The following is a 25,373-nucleotide window of genomic DNA, read 5'->3' as shown; positions in this document are numbered from 1 at the left end:
TTTGTCTATCTGTGCCAGGAGAAATAGACAAAACAAAGAGGCGCAGCCCGAAGAAACGGTTCACAGAAAGTGTATCGTTACCAGAGGACACACCGCTTTGTCTGGAACTACCTGAAATAGATTCTAACAAAAGTAAGATACAGTACTACCTGTTCTAATATAACTTATGCATTCTACAAAGTCACAAATATTTAAGTAAGCCCTGATTGTTGTATTTTTATTTTCCTGGCCCTAATATCGTAATTGTTATTTGCTAGCAAATATGATTACAATATAAAATGTTTCGAAATATAATATTGTAAGCCTTATAAAGCACAAGATTTATCTTGTTACAGATAACTTGGACAATGCTAGAACTCCTAAAAGAGAAAAAATTTCGTCTGAGAAAAAAATACAATTTCTTACTAACAAACTAAGGAATGCGCAGAAAATTATGTCAAAACAAAGGAAACTCATTCAAACCCTAAGAGCTGACGTACAAAAATTGAAAAAATCTTATTCATCTTTAGAATGTGTTCAATCGCTGGTAGAAGATTCATTTCTTAAATCTCAGTTGAAGCTAAGAAAAAGAAAACCTATGGGAAGGCGATATACAGAGTACGACAAAAATTTCGCACTGGCATTGCATTATGCTTCACCGAATGCATATCGATACTTGAGGAAGACTTTCTGTCTGCCGACTATTCGCTCCTTACGTAATTGGCTGCAACAATTGGGTGTTGGTCCAGGTTTCAATGAAACAATAATGCAACTTCTTAAGGTAAAATCGAGAAGTCTTACACCAGCTCAGAGAGTTGTTTCCATTGTACTTGACGAGATATCTTTGAAACAAAGTTTCTCGTATGATGCAAAATCCGATTTATTCGATGGCTTTGTAGAATTTGGACCGTACGAGAGTCAAAATCAAACAAAAAGTGAAGAATTGAAACCCGCAAATCAGGCTTTAGTATTTATGATTAGGGGCTTGCAAACCAACTACAAGCAGATAATAGGATATTTCCTATCTAATAATTCCACGTCCGGTGATGTTCTAAAGGATCTTCTTTCCGAAGCGATCCGCGAGGTTAGGAAATGTGGCTATTTTCCTAAAGTAGTCGTTAGTGACCAGGCAGCCAGTAATATTAGAATGAGGAATTTATTGGGATGCGAGGTTGATAAACCATTTATTGAAATAGATGGAGAAATTGTGTACTTCTTCCATGACACACCACATCTCCTAAAGTCAGTACGAAACAACTTTAAGCGGCACGACCTTTCGTACAAAGATGAAGTATACAAGTGGCAACATGTTATTGAACTGTATAATAAGGATAAAGATATGAATCCTCGATTATGCCCAAAATTGAGACAAAAACATATAGAACTTCCACCTTTCTCGCCCATGAGGGTTTGTCTGGCTGCACAGGTCCTAAGTCATTCAGTCAGCAAGGCCATAAAAACTCATGTGTCATTTCAGTCACTACCTGAAGAAGCTCTTCAAACAGCTGAGTTTATAGAGCTAGTGGATCGTGGATTTGACTGTTTTAATTCATCGACCATGAACGATGCTAAATCCTCACGCAGGGCTTTACAAACTACTTCTTGTCATTGGACGACTCTACAAGAACTGGAAAGTCTGTTCTCAAAACTGAAAATTCTGAGCGAAAAAAAGACAAACCCTCCTTGCTTTAAGGGTTGGATACAAAATATAACAGCGCTACGTCACTTGTGGAAAGATCTGGAACAAAATTTTAACTTTTGGTTCCTGCTTACAAGACGTATAACACAAGACTGTATTGAAAATATTTTCTCTGTCGTGCGTTCTAAGGGTGGTAATAACATTACCCCTGACAGCTGTAAATTCAAGTCCGCCGTCAGAGGAATTATGAGCTGCCAGCTCTTAACACCTTCAGAGAAAGGCAACTGTGAAATTGAAGTCAGTGATTTTTTAGTTACGAAGAAGGAGATTGAAGAAAGTTTATTTAGAATCTGCAGTGATTATCTAGCAACAGAAAACAGTTTTGTAGAAACCGCTGAACTTGAAGAGGACAATCTTGATCAGTGTATGATTCCAGATAATGCACTAACATATGTGACAGGGTGGGCTTGTAGCAGAATACCACATGAGACATGCAAACTGGAACTAGCTAGTTTCAAATCTCAAAACTTGACAGGCATTTATCAGCATATTGCAAATAAAAAGTATGACAGTGCTAATTTTCTAATTCCCACAAGTTATTCAGTTTCTTTATCTAAAATTATTCGATCAACATTTCACACGCACTTCAGAAAAATTCTTTTATCAAGCAGACAAGGTGTAAAAACCAAGTTAATGGCCCTTATTTTTGAACAAATAGATCAAACTGATTCAGTATGTAAAGATTGTAAACATGTTTTCGTTAATAAGTTCCTTAACGTCATGATCAATTGTTTTGTAAAAAATGAATGTGACAGAAAAAGTTGTACAACAGTGACTGGAAAAAAGAACAGAAAGGCTAAAAAAGTAATGCATCAGTAACCTGGAGAATAGAGAGCTAATGGGACAATTAAGCAGTATGTACTGTAGCTATAATGTTGTTTTTCACCAATGTGATATCTCTTTTAAAACATCTTATACTATTATTATTAGTATCATAATGTTCGTTCAATAGTTATGACAATTAAATTAACGAGAATGTAAATCTGACCGTTCTGTAATGATTTCTTTAGCTCTCATGTTATACTATATAGGCCTACCACAATTCCTCCCAACCCCTCCTAGATATATACGCAATGAAATACTGTAGAGACCTTCGTACGGTGTTTGAAGCAATACATATTGGAAGCATTGTTCAAACCAAGCCGCTAGACAGCGCTAGTGTTCTCGTGTCGCCGCCCGACACCATGTTAATCGCGTTGCTTTCCGGTATTAGCTCTCTACAGTATTTGGTACGGTGTTATAGGTCTACACGTGTCTCCATCTAGAAGTTGTGCAAAAGGGTATAAGTTCAGTACCAAACATGTATGTACAATTCCAGATCGTGTAAATGGATATAAGTATACTTATCTCCCTTTACCCAAACAAACATGAGCTTTTTGAGATTAATACCCTTTTTCACATCTCTATATATACTTTTCTGAGCTGGATGGACTTATGTCTCTTTACCCAATTATAGAATATGGCTTTCTGAACATCATGGCATACGTAACTCATTTTTCGATTTTTTGGACTTATACCCCTTTACCCGGGCACCACAGAATTTTGAGTCTTTTCCCTTTCAAGCTGGGCCGGCGATATTGTATTCCTGTTCTGACTGGCTGCACACTTGGATAAGAAACAACGATTTAATAATATGATATGATTATATGTGCTGTCATATTGAAAATCTAGAGAATTTCATGTTAAAATGTTAAATTAATGTTCTTCCTTTCTGTCAAGAACTTAATTTGTTTTAACTTCAAACATTCCAGGACAGGTTCTAGGAATTGCGACAAATTCAACAAGTGAATCTGGCGACTGGTGTGAACTGGCTGAATGACACCACTGGATAACTGCCCTATTCGCTACCAATAAGAATTCAAGTCTCCTGAACTTGTGCACAGAGTGCGTCGATATCCAGAGTACCGCAATTCTTTGCGCTGGAAATGCCGACAATTCAGCTATTTTTATTACAGCGCACGCTATTTGCCACATGCATTTGTATGGGGAATGAATATAGCCTAAATCAGAATCAAATATTTTTAATTTTAAGGACAGTTGACACTGACCTAAATTGAGTTTTACTTTAAATACTACTATCCCAAGCGTTTTGATATAGAATAACAATGGCGACCGACTAGCTGGTAGTGCTACTCTGGGTATCCACGGATTCTGCTTATGCATAGCTGAAAGAGCCACTAGTTTAGAATTTGAACAGTTACTTACATTCGTATTGGTATACGAAGTTAAAAAGATGAGACTCTAACTTCACCAGCTTCCTCCGCCCCTGCTCCATGACGTTCTCCTCCCACTCGGCATACTGGCTGCTGGGTTCAAACAAGTGGTCGCTGCTCGAGGTCGGTGTGGCAGCGTGTACCATCATGGGCTTTGGCCCCTTGCGTGCAGTTGATTTATGTTGACCTAAAAGGCATTGTAATTCTGAGTTGAAATCTTCATAATACACTGATTGCTAACTATGAAGAGGATAAATAGGTAGGCTACTGTCCAGCCGAATGGTTATGTCGCATCCCGGTTTGCCCCCCTCGTTTCTCCTGTCCCCTCTGCAAGAGCTAATTGCTAAGCTGTGAGGCTCTTCTCTGCAAATATTTGCTGTACGGAATTGGACGTTTATGTAGTATTATACAATTATTTAAAATAATTTAAAGAAAAGGGTCCTGTTAAGTAAGTGTCATGTGATTTCCCCCATTTTGACGACCGTGTGATATAACCACTCGGACGGACAGTAGCAAGACAGCATGTACGTCACCAAACTGTTAACAATAAGTGAATCATAAAAGTAAAGTCTGTAAAGGAATCAGAAAAGATGAAACACTAAGTAACGGTTAGACCTACTTCTAATATAGGTATAACCTCAAACAAAAATTAATTCAGGGAACTGAAATAAAGGACTTTTATTAAACATGACATTAATTTATTGATATTCTTTTATTTACAAATGGCTTCTAAATGTTGTGTGCCCGTGTGTACCAGCAATTACCAGAGTGCTATAAGTGAGTGTTATGTTACTGTTTCCAAATTTCCAATTGAAAATGATAAGTTCTGTGGCTAGAATCTACTCGTCTACCACAAAAGTCTTCATGCCAAGAAGCATTCAGTTGTCTGTATTAAACACTTTGAAGTAAACGATTTTTACCTAGTAGGCCTACATGTTTCTAGAGACAGAAGGAAATGTGCAAGAATACCTTCGAAATAGATGGATATTTAAAGAAACAAGGATATTTCCAGGTTTGCCGGAATGATTAGATACTGGTAATCTTATTCCTCAACAAGAATGAACCCTGCTAATAGATGACAGAAATACGTTCAATGATTTGAGCAACAACAAATTAAGTAGTTGCAAATGGACAAAATTAATTCGTTTGGTGAACTGTGTGACAAAGATACTTTAAAGAAGATAGCAGGTCGATCATTAAGGTTATGCAATGTCTGTGTACTTCTTGTTGATTAATTTTGAAGGTATATTAAAATATACGACAATTTATCTGTGTAATTGTGTGTAAGTAATCAAAATGATGTTCACTGCATCACAGAGACGGTAAGTGCAAACATGAAATACTGCGGCTACAGTATCTATACTGTTGCGTTGAATGGGGGCAAGCTTGTGATTATGAATTAAGCAACCATAAGGCAAATTCCTGCATGACGCAATCTGCAGTAGATTCTGTAATGTAGACTGCGATTACATAGTAAAAAATATTCGTTTAAAAGAAGAGAAGAGGAATAATGCAACGAAAAGTAAAACATTTCCTAAAAAAATGACCAGTAAACAATAGAAGACCAAAAAATGCAAATAAATGCAAAATAAAAGTAAGCTGTATTGGTTCGTGTTGAAGTGAAACCAGTTTATATTGTATCCTGCTTTGTCTGTGTAATATCAATGAAAAAATATGATATTTCATCAACTTCCGAACCCCATCATCACTCATCAACTCACCACTATTTTCCCACCTCACTTCTGATATTCCTATCACATCCACTCTGTTTCTTCTTATTGCTTCCTTCAAGTTTTCCAACTTACCTAATAGAAGTGGAGTCTTCACGTAACACGTTGCAGTTGGTCTTCTTGTAGATCTTCTTTTCTTCCGTCTGTTGGATTTCGTCATGACATGTCCTTCCCCAGTATCCCCCACCCGGACATCCGATTGGGGGGATAGTTTATGTCCGGAATTTTTTACCAGGGAAAGACTCATCATGGCATTTTTTATCGTATCCTTTGGGATGCAGGAAAATGCGGAAGCTTCCCACTGCTTTCCGCACACCACTCTCTCTTTCGCATCTTAAAAGATCCCAGGGGGCCCCAGCGTGGAGGTGAGGAGAGTGGATTTGACTAATTAGGCCCTCCGGACTTCACCGAAATTCACCGCAAGGGTTAAATATCAGTTCCATCAGGGTTTTTGACTTGATCAGAGACCACGAAATCCTAATTAGCCTTTGCCCCCCTTATTGAGTCTCAAGCATTATAAATATCATCAATGTGAAAAGATCAACTAAGATCCGTCGGCCTGGGTAGTGTAGTCGATATTAGCGCTGACCTTCTGTGCTCGAGGTTGTGGGTTCGATCCCGGTCCAGGTCGATGGCATTTAAGTGTGTTTAAATGCGACAGACTCATGTTAGTAGAGTTACTGGCATGTAAAAGAACTCCTGCGGGACAAAATTCCGGCACACTGCTGACGCTGATGTAACCTCGGCAGTTGCGAACGTCGTTAAATAAACCATAATTTTAAATTTTTCAACTAAGATCTTTGTCGAACATAACACCAAGAAATTAGTCCTCAAGGATGATTTAAGATTGAAGTAATGTGACTGAAATACTAGTGATGTAAAATTAACATTATTACTAAAAAATAAAATGGTGTTCTATCTGCATTAATAATAAGATTGCTAGAACGACATCATTTTTAAATTCACAAATACCATTAATTAATTTTCAGTTTGCGCAATACCTAGATGCAAAAAAAGGACAAGATGAATTCAGTTTCTATGAAGATTAAGCAAACTAACACTTCAATATTACTAATTCATGTAGTGATAAGAGAAGTTGTGAAACAAATGTTAAGTAAAAGTCGTGAACTGAATATAATTTATTTAAGTAATAATTATAGGATTAATAGAATTTTGAAAAAAAAAAATTGTAACTTCAATTTTTATATTCGTGTGGAGTGGAGGGCACACAGGTAGACATGGGGTAATTTTGATTAGTGCTACGAAAGCCCCATGATTCTTGGTTCCCTGAGTGAAAATCTGTCTAGCAGAGCTCACATTTGACGTGGACGAGAAATTGTGTGTGAAGATTATTTTATGTGCTGTGCACTTATCTTTGGATTGACACTAAAGACGGGTAGGCCTACACATTGCGAAACTTATAGCCCTGCAATAGGTGATCTCCAATTTTTTTTTCCTATCTGTACATACTCGTAGATCTATGGTTGATACTTTTACGCAGTTTGTAACAGCTGGTACTGCCTAAGTCCCAAAAGATATAAAACTTTATATGGAAGAACATACTGTTTTATTGTCATTAAAATTTACATATTTCCACATATTGCATGATGCAAGTTATCAAAAAACCTCTACAAACTACTTTCAAGAATTAAGGAGAATTGTCCGTTCAAGATGTTATGAAAATGCAATAATTTAACATGAGTGTTTCTCAGAACAATAGCTTTATATTTCTAGAGATAAATAATCTTAAACCCTCAGTTTCCAGCTACTGCAATGTGGACCAGGAATACTGCTGGAGTAATAGATCGTGCTATTTCAATTATTTTTCCTAGACTACACTCCGTTTCTGGTATCTGTGGAGTAAGTCGACGCATTTGGATGGAGCCTATGACAACCAAGTGGGCGGAGCCTATCAGTGCGGGAGTGTATTGCGGGCTGCATCAGCTCACAGCTAAGGGATAAGATGCACGTGACAGAAGGTGATAGGTAGGGGTGGCATTTTAGGCGCTAGTCTTCAATCAATGCTTTCCCTCAGAGCGGTCATTGGACTGGGCCCTCCACTCGGTTCCTATACTCCACAGATTCCAGAAACGGAGTATAGTATAAAAGATGAAAGCCGCAAGGTCTTAACTTGTTGGCGAAATGTTTATTCCATCACCATTAATACCGGTGAGTATTCCATTTCTTAGTCTGGTATCCTGATGTAACCTGATGTTCGACTGGGTTAGTTACAGCATCCCACTCCATGGGCTGCATGTCATTCTCGGCGGTGATGCCTTCCAAATGCATGGGCTCCTGTTGTTCCTACAAAATTTCGGAAATGTGGAATAATAAATGGTAAAATTTTAATCGACGGTGGAGAAGTTTTAAGGGCAATAAATTCCGTAATTTGGTTCACTTTAGAACAAAAATAAAGTGGGGTGCCCCATGATGTAGATTGACGCAATTAAATTAGTCTTATTTCTGAATGAGTGGATTCTATTAAAGAGATAGCATAGCATTTATTTTAAGTACCAGGTCAAAAGGACCCTTGCTTTTTTACAATGAGAATAACAGAAGAAGAAAGCAAATGGTACAAATATATAACAAAAGTGAGAAATTAAGACAAGAACTCCATCAGAGACAGAGATTACCAACTTGAACAAAATAAAGAAAGCATTAGACAAAATAGGCTAAATGAAATAAAAATCAAGTATTAGGAAAGAGTTCTTTTATCAATGGATTGATATGAGAGCTTGAGGAATGGAGAAAGACTGATCTCTTTAACTTTATAAAGTCACTAAACAAGCTGATGTTCAAATCTTCATAAAGTTGTGTTTCTGATAAGGTAGTCCGCTCCTGTGATGGTTCGACAAACTGATCGTTGAATTCCATCTAGTTTCTTCAGATAACATATGTGACTTTGTGCCCAAATTTCACAGTAATTTTATGTTCATTGGCAAACTGTTTTTGATAAATTGAAAAAGCGCCATAAACCGTTGAAAATACTTATCCCTCACAGCTTGAATATGATGTCTGAAGGTGAGACGATTGTCTAATATGACCCCAAGATGTTTAGTTGATGTATTGAATGGAATAGTCTGATTCTGAATACTGAGGTTTGTTAAAGCATGGGGAAAGCGTTTAGTGAAGACAACAAAATGTGATTTTTCACCGTTTATTTTTATTTTCCATTTAGTGGACCACTGAGTGAGATCATGTAAATTTCTCTGGATTCGTTGATAGGCAGTATTAATATTTGTGACCTGTATAAATGACAGTGCCATCAGCATATAAACCAATTGATGTTCTTGAGGTCTTTGGAATATCTTGAATGTATAACGAATATAGAATTGGAGCTATGACGGAACCTTGAGACACTCCTGTTATGGGATTAAAGAGCGAAGTTGTGTTGTTGCCTTTAACACAGGAAGTACGATCTTGTAGATAATATTATGAATGAAGTGTAGAAACTGTAGAGCAGCGGTAACCAAACTGGGTATCGTGATTACATCGTGTAATCAAAGACATTCATACTGGTAAGGGGAGTTTCCTGTACATTGCTCTCTGTCTCATTCACGTACTAAAGGTAAGCAGTATCGGTACCATGTCGCTCTACAAACCCTCTGTCTCTAGCAGGAACAGAAGGCTTCGTACAGAATGGGAAGAGGAATTTATTCGCTGTTCTGTCGGAGAAAATGTAATATGTTGCTTTGCTCAACGGTTCAATTAGTAGTAGTATATAGAAACGACATTACAGGGCATTACGCCGAATACACAGGCATAACAGGTATTGTTGTTATTATTATTATTATTATCATTATTATTATTATTATTATTATTTTTATCAGCAAGTTTTACCATAATTCTTATATACCTGCCTGAATATTATATAGGCCTACATCTTCCCTTGAAGGATAAAATAATTATTACACTACGCTATATCTCCATTTCAATTTTTTTTAATCTTTTGATGACTGTTATCAGTTATTAACTAGTTATTGGTTTAATAATAATAATAATAATAATAATAATAATAATAATAAGAAGAAGAAGAAGAAGAAGAAGAAGAAGAAGAAAAAGAAGAAGAAGAAAAATGATTTAGAGAAACTCATTGAATATTAGTGCTAGTGTAGTAATGAAACGAGCTATTAAACTCCAAGAACTGAAATCAGCCATAAATCATCGTCATGAGCAGAAAAATGACATAAATAAAATGTAAGGAAGCCAGCTATCTAGTGGCGAACGAAATAGCTCGTTCTCTTAAGCCTTCCAACGGAGGAGAGTTTTTTAAAAGCGTAATGATCAAGGTATTTGGGGCTAAGAGGGATGAAATTACAGGAGAATGGCAAAAGTTACACAACGCAGAACTGCATGCATTGTATTCTTCACTTGACATAATTAAGAACATTAAATCTAGACGTTTGAGATGGGTAGGGCATGTGGCACATATGGTGAATTCAGAAATGCATATAGAGTGTTAGTTGGGAGACCGGAGGGAAAAAAACCTTTGTGGAGGCCGAGACGTAGATGGGAGGGTATTATTAAAATGGATTTAAGGGAGGTGGGATATGATGATAGAGGCTGGATTAATCTTGCACAGGATAGGGACCGATGGTGGGCTTATGTACGGGTGGCAATGAACCTCTGGGTTCCTTAAAAATCATTTGTAAGTAAGTAGACTAAGTAAATTAATTCAAGGTGGCTGAAATAATTTGACCAATGAAAGTTGTTAATTAATTTTGAAGAAACTGCGCTTTCTCGACTAAATATCCAGAAGAGAATTCAGGAAATTTCTGATTGTGTTCACTGAGGAAAATTTAAAAACAGCAAGAAAATTTGTATATATTTTTATTGGCTCTTGATGACAGTAGTGATATTACTGATACAGCAAAGCTTGCGATTTTTATAGCGGGTTGATGAAGAACTCAATGTTAGTGCACGAACCACCACTGGTTGTAGTTTTCATCCCAAGTACCTCTCCCTCGTCTCTTTACTTCATCAACCGTCTCTCGCGTGTAATCACTGCCGTTCGAGATTTGGTCACCGCTGCTGTAGAGGTCTTCAAAGTATAGAGTTTCAAAATTACACCTTCATGCCAAACGGTATCAAATGCTTATTCAATGTCCAAAAAAGAAGCAACAGTGTGTTTTTTTATTAATGAAGCCAGACTGGATAAAGGAAGTGAGCCGAAAGAGAGCCTCCTTGGTACTATGATGAGATTTGAACCCGAATTGTTCATGATGGATCCGATCAGGTGAATTTATTATTGGTTGTATTTGAGTGAGAAAGAGCTTTTCTAAGATTTTTCCTAAGAAGTTCAATAAGCTTATTGGTCGATAACTATTTGCAAAAATTGAATGTTTTCGTGGTTTTAGGATTAAGACCATATTTGCAACTTTCCAAGCGGTGGGGAAGTAGGAGTGTGCAAGACATGCATTATAAATTTTTGTTAGGTGTGTGACGACTATTCTAGGCAACCTTTTCAGTGCTAATGGAGTAATTTTATCAGGTCCTGGTGCTTTGTTGGCTGGACGATTTTTAATTGTAAGAAGTATCTCTTTTGGAGTGACAAAGGTTATTGATTCAAAAGAAGGCAATGCAAGAATGTTTCTCTTGTAAAAACTGGATCCAATGGTTCAAGATGTGGCTGGAATCTCGCCTGTAAAGATTCAGCTAAAATTTCAACTTTCTTCTGTCAATCGTATATCATCTCTCCATTGAAGTCTTGGATATGAGATTTTTGTTGGTGGAATTTTTGTGTAATAAACGTTTTGTAAGAGACCAGAAATCTTTACTATTTGAACTCGCATTATGAATTTTATCTTCAAATGATTTTGTAATATATGTTTGACGTCTTCTTCGAATAGCTCTTTGATATCTATAAAAGGCACTCTTTGCTTGAGTGTCCCCAAAGTGCTGCCACCTCTTTCGTGTTCTAGATTTAGCTAGTAAAATAAATTTCAAATCAGTATCATCTTCAAAGTCCAGTGACTTTGAAATAGAGTGTGTGGTATCGTCAATGGTTGTACTGATGGTATCAGTGAATAACTGCACTGCCATATAGATATCATTTACATTACAAATGATAGGATTACCTAGGTTTCAAAAAGGCATATGCCTCAGTTAAGAGAGAAATTTATATAACATTCTTATTTGATTTGGTATTCCCAAGAAACTAGTTCCATTAATTAAAATTTGTCTCAGTGAAACTTACAGCAGAGTCCGTATAGGCCAGCTTCTGTCTTATGCTTTTCCAATTCACTGCGGGCTGAAGCAAGGAGATGCACTATCACCTTTACTTTTTAACTTCACTCTAGAATATACCATTAGGAAAGTTCAGAATAACAGACAGGGTTTGGAATTGAACGAGTTACATCAGCTGCTTGTCTATGCAGATGACGTGAATATGTTAGGAGAAAATCTACAAACGATTAGGGAAAACACGGTAATTTTATTTGAAGCAAGTAAAGAGATAGGTTAGGAAATAAATCCCGAAAAGACAAAGTAAATGATTATGTCTCGTGACCAGAATATTGTACTAAATGAAAATGTAAAAATTGGAGATCTATCCTTCGAAGAGGTGGAAAAATTCAAATATCTTGGAGCAACAGTAAAAATATAAATGACACTCGGGAGGAAATTAAACGCAGAATAAATATGGGAAATGCTGTTATTCGGTTGAGAAACTTTTGTCATCTAGTCTGCTGTTAATAAATCTTAAAGTTATGATTTATAAAACAGTTATATTACCTGTTGTGCTATATGATTGTGAAACTTGGACACTCACTTTGAGAGAGGAACAGAGATTAAGGGTATTTGAGAATAAGTTATTTAGAAAAGTATTTTAGACTAAGAGGGATGAAGTTACAGGAGAATGAAGGAAGTTACACAATGCAGAACTGCACGCCTTGTATTCTTCACCTGACATAATTAGGAACATTAAATCCAGACGTTTGAAATGGTCAGGGCATGTAGCACGTATGAGCGAATCCAGAAATGCATATAGAGTGTTAGGTGGGAGGCTGGAGGGAAAAAGACCTTTGGGGAGACCGAGATGTAGATGGGAGGATAATATTAAAATGGATTTGAGGGAGGTGGGATATGATGATAGAGACTGAATTGATCTTGCAGAGGATAGGGACCGATGTGGGGGCTTATGTAAGGGTGGCAATGAACCTCCGGGTTCCTTAAAAGCCTTTTGTAAGTAATTAAGTTATGTCATTGAATATGTAAAGTTAACATTATTACTGAAAAATAAACATGATGTTCTGTCTACATTAGTAATAAGATTTATTAGAGCGACACCATTTTTAAATTAACAAATATGGGAAAGTGCCCAAAACTGGTCCCCCATTTTGTTTTTGATTTAAAAAATATATAAAATGGTAAAGAATTATGTTTTAAAAGCATGTAATATTTACTTGATAATGTTATACACCATTTACATTTTGGTTTTAGAAAATATAATTAAAAATTAGTATGAAAAAAATTATTTTCACTAACCTTACACTTTGGCGATTAGAAAAATAGTTGCCGAAATCGGACCCCTTGTAAAAATAATCAAAATAAAACTAAAAAAAATTGGAAAAAGGTATTAAATGAGATAAAACATAATCTAGTTACAAAGTATAAGTATAATGTTACAATTGCAGGTTTTAATTTAAAAAAAAAAGATAGAGGATGTTTTCAAAAAAGATACATAAAACGTACAACAGAATTAAATCGTTTAGCGGCAAAAATTGCAGATGTTCATGTCCTTTTCAGTCCCAGTACATAGCGCACATGACCCAACGTTCCCCTTTAGAATCTTCCGAAAATTTGCCATGAAAGTTTTGTCCACAGGTTGTAGTTTGTGTAAAGAGTGAGGTGGCAGCGACAATGGTAACGTGATTTGTTTTTGCCAAGTTGATCGGATCAATATTCTGTGTGTGGCTAAAGTGGCCATCCAAGAGCAACAGCACAGGTTTTTCCTTTCTAGGATTGGCAAACTCGATGAAGTGTCGAAACCACTGAGTGAAGTAGTTCATTTGGATCCACCCTGAATGGTACGCTGCAAAGATTGTTCCTTCCTTCCCCATTATCCTCCTGAAATTTGGAACAGAATTCCAAGAGAATAAGAGTGTGTACAAATACAGGTAGACTTTAAACATGAAAAAATAAGGGGTCCAGTTTAGGCAACTGAAGGGGGTCCGATTTACGCCACTATAGCCAACATTTTGTTAACTCAATAGATTTTTAACCAAACATCTAAATTAAACGGTTTAATGACAAGCAATAACCTTAAACCTTACCATTTAAGAATATATATAGGTCGAATGGCTTACCTCCCAATATCTAGGAGAAAAAAACGAAAAATATAGCACAATGTAAAAACTTTTTCCACTGTCAAAACACGTAATTGCAGACTGATAAGCAACAAGTGAAGCAGGCAACGTGTGTGCTCCGCTGCAGAGTGGTAGAAGCCTAAACTACTATTTACACTTAGCCCTGCTAGAGTTTAGGAGAATGCAGAGCCAGGAGACCGGGGGTCCGCTTTAGGGGGAGGAGTCCGGTTTAGGGCACTTTCCTCTAGTATTAAGTAATTTTCAGTTTATGTAATACCTATATGCGAAACAGGAACAAGATGAAGTTAAACTTTTATCAAGATTAACCACACTAACACTCATATAGTATTAATTTAAGCAGTGATAGGAGAAGTTGTGAAACAATATAAAGGAAAATTCGTGAAATGAATATAATTTGTTAAAGTAATAATTATAGGATTGATAGAATTGTGAAAAAAAAGTTTTAACTTCAATTTTTTATATTCACGTGGAGTAGGGGGCACACAGATAGGCATGGAGTAATTTTGATTTTTCTACGAAAGCCCTTTGAGTCTTGGTGTCCCTGAGTGAAAATATGTCTAGCAGAGCTCACATTTGACGTAAACGAGAAATTGTGTGTGAAGATTCTTTTATGTGTTGTGCACTTATCTTTGGACTGACACTAAAGACAGGTAAGCCTACACGTTGCAAGTCTCGTGATGGTCAGCATAACACACAACTACTGTTCAGACACTTTCTATGGGCTATGCTTTGCAGAGTTGCCCAGTATTAGTATTAATTATTCATATTGTAAATTTGTGTATGTTACACTGTGTAACATGAATACTGGAATGATCTTACTCTCGACTTTCTATATTTGTTGAGCACACCATGTAGGTAACAGTTTCGCACGGCTGTACACAAGTAGCATATATATAGGGGCTCATATTTACTTCACATGCGTAGTGTGCTGTAAGCGAATCTTATACAATAAAGGAGCTCCAATTTTTTTTCCGTTTCTATACATACTAGTAGACCTGTGGTTAATACTTTTGTATATGGTTTGTAACAGTTGGTGTTGCCTAAACTGCAAGACACAAAACCTTATACGGAAGAACGTAGTGTTTTATCGTCGTTAAAATGAAAGTGGCCAGCCTCTTGAGCAGTGAAAATTTTCTAAGTCCCTTCGGGTAAGCGTGCAGTTCACTACCGTAAACCTCCGTGCGCCGCTTTAGTTAACTCCATAATTCAAGGCGCTGATTTGGGCTACCTCCACAGCATGATTAGAATCTCTGTAGAGAATTTTTTGTTTTGTCCTTTCTTTTATTTCTTACAACTCGTTTTAGTGTAATATAATCAAATAATTTTTCTTATGTTACTTCATTTTACTTACAGATAATTACAAAATTGGTGAATATTTCTTGTTATAATTCTAGGAAATCAGGATATATTCTGTCATCAGAATTATGGTTTTTCTTCTTGTTCACAATTACTATGTTTAGGCCCTGATGATTACGGATTTAGATTAGTATAATAATAATAATAATAATAATAATAATAATATTCCCTGTAACTTGCAAATTAGTTATTGCCAATTATTTAACCGTCAACATATTTACTGAATGTTCCTTAGGTAATAGAGTACAAAGCAGCAGGGATTAATAAAATAATTAACACAGCATTTTAATATGAAAGCCCCTAATTGTCGTCTTTAGTGTTGCTTTTATCTAGCGTCAAAAGTTTCTATTTACACGACAAAAATAATAAAGCGAAAAGTATTCAAAGTATAAAAAAGTGACGAAAACCTGTTATATTTTCACTGATGCATTTAAAAGGCAAAATAAAAAAAGTTCAGTAGCTCCACGAAGATCTGAACTCGCAACTGTCACGCCAGGAGCAGTCGCCAGAAGTACTTAAATGGGGCGGAAGGAAAACAGTCGCGCATGCGTACCGCGCTGTTCACTGCAATATTCCTGTTTCACAAACATCTACTACACTACAAGAGTCTTTGCGACTTTGTGAAATAATAGTGACTTTTTATTGTAGTGTTTTATTAGTTTCAACAGGACGATTGTTTTCAATATACCCCAAGTCTTTGTATTAGTTTAGTTATCGTTTGCTTTTAGTGTTAATAGTGCTCATAATAATATAGTTAATAGAATTTGTTATTGTATACTGCTAGTTTAGGTTTATAGCAGTTTTTCGTTTATTTTAACGATGACTTCGACCGGAGATTGACAAAAAAGATATACAGTAGAACCCTGATTATCCGTCACCCTATTAACCGACTGGCGGATTATCCGACTGTCTTTCTCTCGCTCCTTTTCCTTTTGCTACAGAAACATAATATGAAATAGATACTATTGTACGTTACCGTATATTAATATGTGTATTTTTTCTACAGAGTGTTATTACAAGCATTTACACTTACACAGTTTGGTCTACTGTTCGAGTCACCGTACTCTACAACTTCTATATAAAATGAATTCCATGAGTGTCAAAAGAAAACGTGTTGTGCTAAGTATCGAACAAAATGCAAATAATTAAGTGGTTTGGGGAAAGAGAAATTGTGGGTCCTCTCGAATCAGAATACGAGACTGATGTTACAACTGTGCGCGATTTAATAAAAGTCAAGGATAAAGTGTATACAGTATGTAAATCTACAACATGAGACCTTTAATACAGTATTCCTATCTTTCCGCTGACAACCATTAAAAGAAGTTTTTCTTACCCCTTAAAGCACGTCGTTGACAACCGAATTTAAATTAGCGAACTTCTGATTCACTACCAAGCTTATTAAACACAAGACCACGGAGAAAATGACGAAAGTTCAGTGTTATTCACTTAATTTGGAAAAATATTGCATGGTACGGATTATCTTATTTTTTCGATTAACCGTTCAGTCAATCCCCTTCATTGCCACGGATAATAGAGGTTCTACTGTAATTGAGAGTTTTTATTTGAAAAAGAAAGAGAGCCACTGGCGTAGCTCATGAGGTAGCGCGTTTTCCTGCTGATCTGCAGTTGTGGTCAGGCGTGAGTTCGATTCCCGGTTGAGCTGACTACCTGGTTGAGTTTTTTCCGAGGTTTTCCCAAGCGGAAGGCGAATGTCAGGTAATCTATGGTTTCATTTCACAAAATACTATCTCTCCATCATCAATTCAATTGACACTGAAGAAGCTAATAGTTATTACAGTGTCGTTAAATAAGCAAGTAAAAAAAAAAGTAGTACCAAACTGCAACAAACTTTTACCCCTGCTACAAGAGAGAATTGATTTGAAATGAAAGACAACATTAAGACGAATACTTAAAGAAAAGGATTTCAGGTGGAAAAAGTGTGCATCGAGAAAAAAAGTAATTGAAGAGGGAAACACTGTAAATTAGAATATATGAAGATATCTACAGAAAATAAGAAAGCTTAGGGAAGTGGAAAAACCGATTTTATACCAGGACGAGATGCGGATAGATAGGCCTACCATTTTAACTTTTCCCAGGTGCTGGCAGGATAAAAATGTTACGGGAGTTTTGATTACCATAAATGTATCCAGAAGACTCATGGTTGTCCATCAGGGTAGGGGAGTGGGGCTAATGACTTTGTTCAGGGTAGGGGAGTGGGGCTAATGGCTTTGTTGAGAGATTCGAGTTAATATACACGGCTGGAACATAAATAGACGATTGTCATGGACAGATCATATTCCAACAATTTTTAAAAATGTGATAATGATTGTCATAGTGGCAACACCGAAGATGCGGAATCTTTTATGTCTGACTTCGTTCCCTTGGTCGGCCTGGTTGGCACAGTTGGTATAGCGCTGGCCTTCTATGCCCAAGGTTGCGGATTCCATCCCAGGCCAGGTCGATGGTATTTAAGTATGCTTAAATGTGACAGGCTCATGTCAGTAGATTTACTGGAATGTAAAAGAACTCCTGCGGGACAAAATTCTGGCACACCAGCGATGCTGATATAACCTCGGCAGTTGCGAGCATCGTTAAATAAAACATAATATTTATTTATTTTCGTTCCCTTGTAGCCAAGTAAGTGGACTGAAGTTTTCAGGTCAGAGTGTAGCGTAAAGTTCCCCAATCCCACCTATCTACTCCCAGTGCCAACTCGTAGCGCGAAGACACCTTACGCTCTATCACTATGCTAAGAGTTTTATTGCAGTAAGAGCGGCAATGGTCATACTCCACTTGCGAACCTGTTATATAGTACATAGTGTTCGTGTTACAAAATTCACTGTTTAAACCAAAGACCTTATGGGTGCTATTCATAGACATTTCGCTAGCCCGCGCTACGAGCGTGCTAAACAGGATTCATATCATATCATATCGCTAACACTGGTTTATGAATACGAAAAACGTTAGTTCGCTGATCATCCACCGAAAGCCCGCGCTAAGAATGTCTATGAATAGGGCCCTATATGTTTAAGTACTCTGAACGATCTGCCTGTTTTAAATCTCGTATATAAATTATTTTCTCGGAAGATTTTAGTAATTAATAGTTCTGTTCCCCATTATAACTACTAGAAGAATATACGCAATCTTTTCAACAAAGCCTGGCTGTCCCGAGCGCTCACGGAAATACCCGATTCGAACTTAGTCTCTCAGACGCCGGACACTTTCATTTTGACCAAGTGTACATTATTTCCACACATTCGAACATTCAAGCTATCAAAACCTCTGTACAAACTAATTTCAAGTGTTAAGGAGAATTTCCCGTTCAAGACGTTATGAAAATTCAATAATTTAACATGAATATTTCTCAAAGCAAAAGCCCTGTATTTCTAGAGATAAATAATCTTAAATTCTCAGTTTCATGCTACTGCAGTGCGGACCAGGAATACTGCTGGAGTACTAATAGTTCATGCTAATTGAATTACTTGACCTAATAAAGAAGATGAAAGCCGCTAGGTCTTATCTTGTTGGGGAAACGTTTAGTCCATCATCATTAATTCCGTTAGGTATCCCAATCCATTGGCTGGTATCCTGATGTAGCCAGATGTTCTGCTGGGTTAGTTGCAGGGTTCTACTCCATGGGCTGCATGTCGATGTCTTCCCACTGCATAGGCTTCTGTTGTTCCTACAAAATTGCGGAAATGTGCAATAATAAATGGTAAAATTTTAATCGACGAGGGTGACGTTTTAAGGCCCATAAATCCCGTAATTTGGCTCACTTTAGAACAAAAATAATGTAGGATGTCCCATGATGTAGGTTGACGCAGTTAAATTACTCTTATTCCTGAATAAGTGGATTCTATGAAACATTTATAGTTTATTTACTTACTTACTGACTTACTTACTTAATCTGTCGGAGTTACGGTCATCAGGCCTTCTCTACCACACCACCAGAATACAAAATATAGACATATACAAGAAATAAATGCTGAGAGAAGAAGGAAATAAGAAATAGAAGTAAAATTACAGATAGCCTACAAATACAAAACACACAAATGCAAGAATGGGAGAAATATATATACTAGCAGGAAGATAAGATCACAATGGGTACAAAAGCTACTAATACAGTATATTATTTACCTAATATATTAGTGATTAAGAAAAATGATTAAATATCTAGAAGTAAGTAGGTAACTGTACAAATGTAAAGCGGAACAAAACAGTAACAATTTCGAAACATTTGCAATGAGTTAGTATACTCAGTTTACTGCATTGCACTCTACGCACTAAAAAAATGCTTAATGAGATTGTTTTTGAACACAAATTCCGACAGTCTGTGATGTCACTGGGTAGGGTATTCCACAAGAGTCATTCCATGCCAAATCTCTCAGCCCACAAACTTACATCCTCTGATCTTCATGAAATGTTGCATATTTGCAGACCTTGTTAAAGTAAATATTTATACATACTTTTAGTTCCATATGTTACATATTTTAAGGAATGCAGGACTTCAATTAATTTAAAAAGTAATGGATTTTCTAGCATTCCATGAGTAAATGAGTCTGTGTGTAAAATTTTGAAGCTGGAAAATTACTGCTATATACAACTTCAGTGCCTTAATAAAGTATTAAAATTTCACAAAGAGCAAAAAATATATTTTTTAGATTCGTATTTTTGCTATTTTTCGTCATCATCTTAATGCAGTTTCTCTTTGTATGCACAAGTAAATTTTTTATTGTTGGGTTGCCCATGATTATTTCATAATTACTAAGGAATTACCTGACTGGAGCCCTTAATTATTGAAGGACAGTGTCTTCATAAGATCTCTAAAAATCTGAAAACACGTGCGCATTTCTTAGATACTTTAAATTAGATTCTTGTTTGGCTGTCTCAGCTGTCACGTCCATCACTAAAAATCATGCGTTAGGTTTGTTTATGTGCATTATTTTGAAGATAATAAAATAATACTTCAGATTTTCGTATTTTAATTGACATTGTTTATATTCCGAAAAACAATGTGACACATATGATTTTTTTTTTTTGTGATGGACGTGACACTACATACAGCAAGCCCAGGATCACTGAAGAAATAAAACAAATACTCTATGACTTTTATCTGAGAAGCATCAGTGTTCTATCAGCAAGCAAACAAGATGTTTTAAGTCATTAAGTCCATAAAGATGTAACAGGGAAATGTAACTAAGAAAAGTCCTATTTTAATCAACTTCGTCCAAAATATGTGCTGCATGTTTCACAATGTAGGAGGGATAAGAATAAAATGCACAAGATTTGCTGATAATATGGCGTTGTTAGCAGAAGAAGAGATGATACTAATGGATATGCTGTTGAAGCTAAATGACTGCTGTGAGCAGAATGGATGAAGATAAATGTGAACAAGACAAACACCACAGTTATCGGAAGAAACATCAAGAAGGTAAACGTGCGAATTCTAAATGAGGCAGTGTAGCAAGTGGACAGCTTCAAATACTGTACTTAAGGTGTACTATAAGCAGTAACATGAGCTGCTACCAGGAAGTAAAAAGAAGTAAAAAATGAAGTTTTTAATAGGAAAGGGACCCCTGGAAAAATAACTAAGGAAAAGTCTAGTGAAGTGCTTTGTGTGGAATGTTAATCAGCACTTGGCAGCATATCCAGCCCCGAGAAAAAGAGGCAAAAATACGACAAGAAGATTTTCTTTCACTTCCTGGAACTTCGTTTTTGGAACTCTTACATTCTGTACACTAAAATGGCAGGTCGTGATTCTCTTCTGGAATACAGATTTCAGTCATTAGGAAAAGGTTTGAAAAGTATTGCAACACACTGATGAAGGATAAAATTGTAATTTATAAAATAACAATAAATCCTATATATTGTCTGCAGTATTCAATGACATTTCATGCTACAACAATGTAGACATTTTAGATAAAGAATAGACTTCAGAATATTAGTTTTTGAAAATGTTCGTCATTCCCATTATTTTAGAAAGTTGCAACACCTAACACTTACGAATCGTTCGAATTTTTATGCGTGCAATCGAAAATTACGAGTCTTATGCTGTAACTGAAGACTCACAAGGCTTCATTAAATGTGTAACAAGACCGAAACGAGACTAAACTGCAATGATGTGCAACGAAACTATGACTTGAATAGAGGGCAAGTGAACTCTGGATGGAAGATAGTACATTTAAGTGTTTCACCGTTTTTAATGATTTTAATATTGACATCAACTATCTATAATTTGATATTATGTTAACATATTCACAACAATTTTAATGCAATGTATATTTTTTCACAAGATATTTCTAATTATCAATGTCTTAAGATGCCATACGGAATGGCGAAAACGTTAGGAAACATTTTTTTTAAATATAATGTAAATTTATAATTCTATAATTTACATTAAAGTAAGTCATATGACTAAATAGCATTCTGTTTTAATTTGTACTTGACTTATTGGAACCTTTCAAAATGAACTCTAAATGTGCGAATACTAATTTAGGCAGTAGAGCAGGTGGACAGCTTAAAATACTTGAGATGTACAAAATGCAGTAACATGAGCTGCTACCAGGAATTCAAAAGGATGATCGTTATTTCAAAGGAAGCTTTTAATAGAAAAAGGAGCTTCTTCTGCGGACCTCTGGAAAAAGAAATAAGGAAGAGACTAATGAAATGCTTTGTGTGGTATTATATGGAGCAGAAACATGGACATTACGCAGAGTGAAGAGAAGCGAATAGAAGCATTTGAAACGTGGATATGGAGAATATCTGTACAATGGTTTACGTGTTTAAGCATTGTAGGAGCCATGAGGACTTCACCGATATTAGTGCTCGAGGTCCTGCTGGTTTGCCTCCTCTCGATCTCGCAATCTAAACCCAGTCATACAAGCTGGCTCTCAACTCCATGGGCTTGACCAATGGATAGCTATTCATGTATTTGGAAAATGGCAACTGATATCAATCCCGTTATTGTTATGAGGCAGGATAGTATGAGTCCTGTTCAACATGTAAATCCTCCTGTTTGTATTATTCCTGAAAGGGAAGAATGGGAGGGAGGTCACCTTAAGTAATGAATTCCCACTCGCAGTTTGGTGTGGTTCACGGAATTGACAGCTGTACTGGAGCAGGGATTTATGAATATCTATCCCTGCTGGTCAATATACTACGGTTTTGCAAGTTGAAGTGTTTGTGATATCAGCTTGCGCTCAATAAAATCTTAATAGATCATCCCAAGGCATGAATATCTTTATTTTTCTCTTAGCTAGGCTACACAGGGTGTGCTAAGTGCGCACAGAATCGACTCCAGTCTGGTTGAAGAAGACACGACTACCCTGAAAACCATATCCAAGTGTCCCAGGACACAGTGTAATGTATGACAAAGTCAAGTCGGCCTATTGACCAAGCAAAGAACTTCCATCCAATGCTACGACCCAGAGCCCAGTGCATCTCTAAGTGTATAATAAAGGAGAACCTGGTGAAAGATTTACTACGAGCTTGGAGATCTACAATAACCATATAACAGACTAAACTCCTTATTGATAATCTAAACCTGAATCAACTGGACAACTTCTGGCATTGGATAGGAGAATTTTTAAGATGGTTAACTGGAATTTTGATCGGACACTGCCATCTACTCCTTAATGATGACTCAACTTGTAGGATATGTAGGATGGAGACCGAGTTATCACTTGACATTCTGCTGGATTGCCCAGATCTATGCCAATCAGGTACCGTTATGTCGGGAAACAAGAATTGTCTTCTGAGGAAATTAATTCCACTAGTATAACAAAACTGCTGATGCATTACGGACTCCTGGGCTGATCTCCATTGTATGGAGTGCACAAGGGGCCATTTGCGAACAAGTGTTACAGCAGTAATCTACTGTACACCCTTAATTTAGAACAAAAGAAGGAGGAGATCATATCCCGTTCAGTTATTGCGCAAACCATTTCCAATTTCACATTTCCTGCTAGTTTTTGAGTCAATTATTTCCTCGGTATAATTGTTTGGACCATATGAATTCTGAAGATTTGCCAAAATATATTTTTCCCTTAACAGGCTGGCAGTTATTACATTTATATAATAAATCACAGCAGGTACATATTTTTCCGTCTGCCCTAGAGGTGTACATTTTATTGACAATTTTTGTTACATTTCAAACATGATATTTTCGTTTCCTTGAAAGTAAGCTATACGACATTTAATGTTCTCTGACATTGTCTTAATATTTTCTATTGTCCCTTTCACATCACCATTGTTCTTATTACGATCCATGTCCTCACCATAATATCAGGAGTTATTTTCAGAGTTCGTTACATTGAGGCGATGAAGATGTCTTTCCACGCAGTCTGTTCTCACTATTTGCCAATATGAATAAGGCGACTGCGTCTCTTCTTGTCTTATGACTGTCTTCCATCCAGAGATCACTTGCCCTCTATGTTAAATCACATTTTCGTTGCACATTATTGCAGTTTAGTTCTACTTCGGTTCTGTTACACATTTAATAAAGTTTTGTGAGTTTTCTGTTACAACAGGAGGTTGTGGCGGCATCCCTGATACTTTCCATTAATAGCTGCCTGAATGTGAAAATAATTTGAGATAAGTGTATCTATTAGACAAATAATTATTTCTTAGACTTTATAAAGTCAATTGTTAGGGAAGGGACAAGTGTTAGGGAAGGAACAATTGAGGCAGGTTCCGGAATAAGGGCACATATGTCCTTTTTCCAAAGATTGCATTAATTGACCGTCGAGTTCATAGGAACATACCTACCACTTTTCGTTTCTTGACTATGCTTCAACGAGGCAGGAGAGCTGTTTATGCAACGATGCTAGGGGTCAGGATCAAGCATCCCATATGCATTTGCAGTTCACTGCTCACAGGTATACCATTCTGTCCGTACGCCGTTGTGCAGTTGATTCGACCGTTTACAGATTGAGGTCTATAGAGTATGTGCTTATTGGTGATAGTGTTTTATGTGTAACAATTTAAAAACATATCTTGTAATTATTATTAAATAATGGAAGATACTTGGAGTAATTTTGTTCTATTTTTGCTTCAGGGAAACTCCTACTTCTATTGTTTCATGGAAACTCAAGCAAAAAAGAATGCTAATTCAGTGGCATCGTTTTTGTATGACTGCCTTCAAATAAATCTTTAAAAAATGTCCTAACCTGGAAACTGTCATAACGATGTCTGATGCCACAGGAGGACAAAATAGAAATTCGACGCTTCTGAAGTTTTCTGCTTGGTTTGCCAAGATATATCAGGTTGAAATAATCCATGTCTCCTGTTCGTGCCCATTCATTTACACAATGTAACAGAAACTTTGGACTCGTGAGATATGCTATGAAAAGAAAGAAACCATTGAAACTGCAAAACCATGGTTGAAAGTTATAGCAACATGCAGAAAACATCCTAGTAACTTTGAGGTTGTAATGGATCATACTATTACAAAAGAATGGGATACAGCTATAACGCCCTATTTCATGAAGACTCCATCTCCTAGACCCAAATTTACGATTATTAAGTATTTTATAGTGAAATACAAAGTGGATGGTATTTTTCTGTGCTCCGAAAATTACAACCCCTTATGAATTCCCTTCAGTTATTTCATCAGACTGAATAGAGATAGGTATAATGATACCAAACCTACGATTGTTCCATTTCCAACAATCGGCCAAGCCAAGGTTGACGACATAAGATCTCTATTTAAGTCCTTAAACGAGGACGACGTGAAATGGCTAGAATTTGTCCTCGAAGAATCTCATAACGTATAGAAAATCAAAATAGTACTATGCCTATGCATAGACAATAAACTTTTGTAAAATAAGTTGGTTAATGAGCTATTATTATTATTATTATTATTATTATTATTATTATTATTATTATTATTATTATTATTATTATTGTTATACATTCATTGAAATACAATGGGATTGTGAATATTTTTATTTTATTTTTTTTTCTATTTGAAATTATTTTGTAAATAGTTTTACCCTTCTTTCGTTTTCATTACTCCTTAAGTTTATTTAAAGCAAATAAAAGTATCTTTGTAAAAAGGGCACATAGGTCG

The 25,373-nt window shown here is 36.3% G+C and overlaps 1 protein-coding gene across 2 annotated transcripts in view; it reads right to left on the bottom strand.

The window, feature by feature from the left end:
• Window positions 1-6,081, bottom strand: part of LOC138696137 (putative polypeptide N-acetylgalactosaminyltransferase 10) — a 46,353-nt gene extending 40,272 nt beyond the window's left edge. Inside the window, exons 1-2 of one of the 2 annotated variants that reach the window (XR_011331253.1) lie at window positions 5,697-6,081; window positions 3,884-4,078 (exon numbers count right to left, since the gene is read on the bottom strand). The gene's annotated coding sequence lies outside the window, so the exon portion shown is untranslated. Of the gene's footprint in view, window positions 1-3,883; window positions 4,302-5,696 lie in introns of those variants that run through there. The other variant, XR_011331252.1, reaches the window with a different exon arrangement.
• Between the last annotated feature and the right edge of the window lie 19,292 nt (window positions 6,082-25,373).

Source organism: Periplaneta americana, chromosome 3 (assembly GCF_040183065.1).
Source record: "Periplaneta americana isolate PAMFEO1 chromosome 3, P.americana_PAMFEO1_priV1, whole genome shotgun sequence".
Taxonomy (NCBI): domain Eukaryota; kingdom Metazoa; phylum Arthropoda; class Insecta; order Blattodea; family Blattidae; genus Periplaneta; species Periplaneta americana.
The sequence above is the reverse complement of the archived record's forward strand: the minus strand, read 5'-3'. Positions and strand labels throughout refer to the sequence as shown.